The following is a 6,892-nucleotide window of genomic DNA, read 5'->3' on the forward strand; positions in this document are numbered from 1 at the left end:
ATGAATATATATTACATACAAATACAGAAATAAAAAAATTTTTTTAATAAATAAATTACTATAAAATATGTAATATATAATAAATTTTGCTAAAAAAAAATATTATATTCAATGTTATAAAAATTGTTATAAAAATATTTGAAAAATATATCATTAATATCAAATAAATTTATTTTATTATAAATTAATACAACAAATTAAAATTGAAAAAAATATTTCTTTATTTTTTTAGAGATAAGTTTCTAAACAAATTCAGTTCATTTCTAAACAAATATAATAATTACATATTATGCATTTCATATATAATTATCATGTCAAATATAAATTAAACTTTCAAAGTTTATAAGATAAAAGAAAAGAAATATAATAGATAAGAAAAAAAGAAAAAGAAAATAATTTAAAATTAATATAATTATCTATTAATAATATTTAATCTTTTTAATTATCTAATTTAAAATATGACCTTATATTTTTATTTTTCTTGATTGTCAGAATTAAAATATTAAATTTTATGAAATGTATAAATGTATAAATGAAGTAATAAAAATCATAAAATATCATAAAATTATAAAAATCAATAAAATGAATATCACTTAACAATTTTTTTTTTATTAAATTTTGAATAATCATCAATATATTTTTTACGTCACATTTTTTTAAAAATATTTTTTAAAATTAACAGATTAAAAACAAGTTATCTTTAAGAGTATATAAAATATAATATAACTCAAAAAATGATAAATAATATATTTAAGAAAAAAATTTCAAATGTTCATAATGTTATTTAGAAATATAAGAAAGAAGATCCAATCTTCTTAAATATTTTTATGATATATATTTCTCATTAGAATTATTTCTGATTTTTTCAACTAATATAAATATAAACATATATTATATTATAATATAAATATAAACATTATATTATAACATAAATATAACATATAAAAATATAAAAAATGTAATATAATAAATATATAAAGGTATAATATAAATTATAATAAATGTATATATTATATTATTTTATAAATGACATTTAATAATTAATTTCTATACAAATAATTTTAATTTGAAATGCTTAAAAAAAAAATTCTTTCTTAAAAAAATTCTAAAATTTTTATTAAATTTACTTGGTACATTTTATTTCATCTTCTTAATTTTTTGAACTTTAAAAATATTTTTTAATTTAATTAACTCTTTATGCCAATAAATGTTTTGAAAAAAAAATTTAAATATGATTTTGATATATTTAAATAAAAATTGATATTAATTTATAATAAAAATATACTATCTGTTTATTATTGTTATTACTAATTATAAATTATTATTATTATATATTATTATTAAAGTTTGATATAAAATATAATTTCAAAATGCAAAGATATATAAGAATTTTATTAAATATAAACATATATTTCAAAATTCATCTTGAGCAATTTCAGGATTAAAATTGTTATTTTGAAAAAGTTGATAAAAGAATTAGTATAAGAAATAAATTCATTTTATGATTGTCAAACGAGATTCTAGATTTTAAATACATGACATCACATTTTTATTTGATAGTATTAATGACTAAGCTAACTTTTAAAGTAGAGAAGAGTAATATTACATGATTGCTATAGCGCCTACCAGAATACATTTCTGTATACATTTTCATTCGATACTAAATTATGATTTTTATAATCATGACATTAAATATCATAATTTTTATCATTATTATATTATAATAGCATTGAATTTATTATTATATATTATACAATGTCATAACAACGAAAATGTTGACATTTATTGTCACATGAAAACATACCTTAATGTGGTATATGTAGCAATGCATCATGTTAATCTCTTCTTAATTAACTTCTTCCCTTACTACAAATGAAAATGTGATATATTGAAAATTTTATCTAATAAGCGTAACTTATTCATATTATAGATTATAGACAAATAATTTTATAAAAAAGAATATTATTTGTAATTGCATGATGTTGATGATATTAGAGAGAGAATGGAAATAGAAGTAATGTGATGTCATTTTTTCAAAAGAAAGTTTTGACGATACATTATTTAAGATCAGATTGTCAAACATAGATTTATAGAATCTGATATTATATTTTAATTGAAAATAATAGAGAGCGAAAAATTAATTGTGAATTACCATTATATAAAAATATATATATGTATGATAAATATATGAGAGTATTGTCCAGCAATGCAATAATTTTTTGTAATTTCATATAAACATTTTGATATTTTAAAAATATAATATGAGTGATAAAGAAATAAAACTAAGAAAAAAAAAACTTATATGAACTCAAATATATAAATGTAATGTTTAATTAATATATAAATGTAATGTTTAATTATAATAAAATAATTTTTGTTTATTTTCTTTGAAATATTTTATTAATACATATATATTTTATCAAATCATATAAAATATATGTAAAGATTATTCCATATCAAATCAATAATTTTTTGATATCTTAAATTTTATTCAATTTGAAACATAATGTAATTCATATTAAATTAGAGAACTTTAAATCATCATTTTATTGGTTTTATATTTATTTAAAAATTATAGGTTTTTAAATTTTGCGATTTTTATAAAATTATATTTGAATTTTCAATTCGAGAACTATTCATTGTATTGAATTTATTTTTTTTTCATTTTAATGAGATGAAATAATATGTCATTCTATTTTCTTTTTAATTTTTTTTAAGATTATTATTCAATTATTCTCTTTATTGATAAATGTCTTTTTGAAAACAAAGAAATTTTGAATACTTAATCTAAAATAGAAAATAACAAATTAATCGCAAGCAATAATGCTTTTTCGGAGTAGTAATGTATACAATTTCTTTAAAGAAAAAAGAAATATTCAAAATACAAAACAAATATATTATTATTTCAAAAAATTTTTTTTTTTAATTGAAATTAATTGTTAATTAACTTAATTGTTGATAAATAATAATTTAATAATAATAATTTAAATAATAATTTAATAAATAAAATTTTAAAAATTTAAGAAAAAATCAGTCTAATTTTTTTATACATTATTTTTAAATAAAATTGTAAAATTTAAAAGTATAAAACTCATCAAAACTCTAAATATTGATCCTTTAGCGACAATCAAAGAAATGAAATCTAATGCCGATTTAAATATTAATAAATATATTATTATTTTATCAAATCTATGTTTTCAAAATCTTTAATCTTCGTATAAAACATTCGTTATTAATGAATTTGTAATATTATAACAATATATAAAAAACTTTAAAATAATAATTATTAAGAGAAAATAAATATATTTATTTTAGTGTATCTATAATAAAATAAGTATTTATATTTTTTAAAAAATAATAATTTGAAAATTATATTGATATAAAAAGCTTAAATATTTATCTTAACTAAGTTATTATTTATGAAATTTAAATTTTTCAAAATGAAAATAAAGTTGCTAAAAAATCATTGAAGAGAAAGAATATAAAAATACGTAGATAAGTAAGAATGAATTTATAATATTTATTATATTTATAATAATAAATTATAAGCAGTCTGATAGATGGCGTAGTAATCGTATTACTTCCTTCAGTTAGCTTTTTCTAACAGATTTTTTCCCTTGACAAGTTCTATTCAAACTATAATGTCGGATTCTGCAGATAGTAATCAGTCAAATTCTATTCGGATTAAAATTTTTAAATATTACATCAAAATTTTTAAATATCATCACATCCGATTAATATTGCAGTAAGGTTTAAATACATTGGAATTGTATTATTAATTAATTTATTATAATTGAAATTGATATAATTATAAATAATGTTAAGTAAAAAATATTAAATATGAAACATAAAATATGAAATCTTAGATATAAAACTTCTTGCATAATTTGAAATGCTTTGAAAAATTGAGGAAAGAAAAAGTGATCTATGAATGATTTCGCGAATTTTTAGTTTTTTAAATATCATTGAAGAAATATCATTTAAACATCATTTTTAAATATTATTTGAGAAATAATATCTTATGATGAATTTTTCTTTGGAATAATGTGCTGTATTGTATTTCTATTACTTCTAATAGAATTTATATCTAATAGAAATCCTTATGATTAAATTAAAACTAAATTAAAACAAACTGACATTACAATATATTTTTTAATAAACGATAAAAATTACAATTTTGATATTGGAAATCTTTGAGACTAAAATTTATGTGAATATGAAATTATGATATTTTATAAATAATTTTATATATTATTACAATTCTGATTGAAATGATTTTATTTTAATGATTTTATATATTTATAATTTATTTTATATATTTTTAATTAGGAAAACTTGTAAACAAATTTGAATACAATTACATCCTATCAGATGACTATCACTTGACAACTGATAGTATTATTAAATGTCAATAAAAATAATAATATAAATAATAAAATAATAAAATAATTGATATCGATTTCAGCATTTTCTGTTTATAAATGATAACCACGCGATAAAATTAAAATTTATTAAAAATTTATTAATAAAAGCCAAATTAAGTAATATATATGTATATATATATATATATATATATATATATATTTATATTCGGAAAACAATTTAATTAAACAATTCAAAATGAATTTGCATAATAATTTTTATAATGCAACCCGTATTGTTAAAGAAATAAAAAACAGCAGTATTTCACAAACTTATGATAGTAAAAATTGATTATTAAATAGATAATTTTAATATTATTAAAATTATTTTTTGAACATCATATTCTATTCTGTAATTTTTCAAATAAATAAATATTCGCAAAAATTTTTCTATTCTAATATAATTTTTTAAATAAATAAGTAAATATTCAGAAAATTATAAAAAAATATTTATTTTAATCTTTTTTGAAAATCGTTTATTAATATTTGATTCAATTATCAAATAAATTTAATAATATAAAAAATAGAAAATATTTTGAAGAACTTATATATATAATTATAATTATAATATTATAAGATTAAAATATTTATTATAACAATTATAATTTAATGACTATGTTTTTAGTTTATTATTAGTTTATTATTTTTTTAGTTTATTTGAATTAAATGGCATTCTAAAAAATCAAATATTTAAATATATATATATATATTTTATAATATTTAAATATATATATATATATTTGATATGTACTACTTGATATATTTGATAATAACTGGTTATTATCAAATATATTTCATAAAATTTCATAAAAAAAAAAACTATAATCCTATTTATATGATCTTGGTTTTTTTGAAAAAAAATTTTTTTTAATATTTTTTATTATCAATTGTAGTATTTGATGTTATTAAATTATGATTCAAAACACAAAAAAAATGTAGAAGTTAAAGTAGTTATATGCAACATTTCTATATAAATGTCACCTTTTTTTTTGTATTATATCTATATGTATATAAAATTTACTTTATAAAAAAAATTAATTTTTATTTTATTTTTATAATTTTAAATATTTACAAATAAAAATTATAAGTTCAGAAAAAAAATGATTTATTTATTTTACATTATATAATTATTTACATTATTGAATAAAAAATAAAATAATTTTGGTAAATAATATATTGTATATAAAATTAGAAAGATGAGAATTTGGAGAAATTAAACAGATTATAAACTCTATCTTTAACATTTATTAATGTATGATGAATAAAAATTTAAAGTAAATTTTTTAATTCAGCAAGATATATTTTGAATATAATAGATTGTACTTAATGCGTTATTTTTGTGTAATTCTTTATACATGTTTTATTAAATAATTTATTATTATTAATATATAATTTTATCAAAAATTATTCACAAACAAATATATAATTTCACTTGTTTCACATAGCTACTTGTAATATATCTTTAATGAAGTATCCAGCATTTTGAATTACCTTTTCTTACAAATAATGTTATATTTATTTTTAAATTATTTTTATATAATATTATATTATATTTTGTCATTTTTGCTTCAATTTAATGTCATACATGAAAATCATATAATAAATTATAATAACTATATATATAATAAGATATAATAATTTGTCTCAAATATATAGATATTAAAATAATATGTATAAAAATGATTATAATTATTCCATAAAAATTTGATACAAAATATAAAATATAGGTAGAACTTTATTTTATAACGTTATTTTTATAAAAGTGGAATTATGAAATTATGAAAATAAGTGAATTTCAATATAACAAAAAATATGACACGAAAACAAATATTACAAATATAATATATCGTTTTATATATATATATATTTGTACAATGATAATAAGAAAATTTAAAAAGAATATGAATTAATTGTTTACAAACAAATATTAATCGAAAATATCACATTCTAAATCAAATAATGATAAGCAAAATAACAAAGCAATATTAGATTATAATTTTAAACGATATATTTTCATCATTATACTTCTAATTTCATCAATAATAAAACTTTTAATTATAACAAGATTAAAAATGCTTCTTTTAATTTAACAATTCCTTTTTTTTCTAATTGTTTTATTATTGGTTGTTTCAACAATTATTTCAATGATTATTTTATATCATTTACTATTGAATACATATTAAAGATATGATATTCTATGGTTACAGTACTTACTGGCGAATATCTATGTAACAATCACTAGAATATAAAATATTTTATCAAATTTATTTAAATATATTTTGTATTTTTTTATTCACTAAATAAAAAAACAATAGAAATTATTGTATTTTTTATTATTTATATACAACATATAAATACTTATTTGTATTATTCATAGATAAATTTAATTCATTTGAAAAATGAAAATCAACCTAATAATTTCTATATACGTATATATATATATATATATATATATATATATATATCTGAAT

This window comes from Apis mellifera, linkage group LG12, assembly GCF_003254395.2.
Source record: "Apis mellifera strain DH4 linkage group LG12, Amel_HAv3.1, whole genome shotgun sequence".
NCBI classification, from domain to species: domain Eukaryota; kingdom Metazoa; phylum Arthropoda; class Insecta; order Hymenoptera; family Apidae; genus Apis; species Apis mellifera.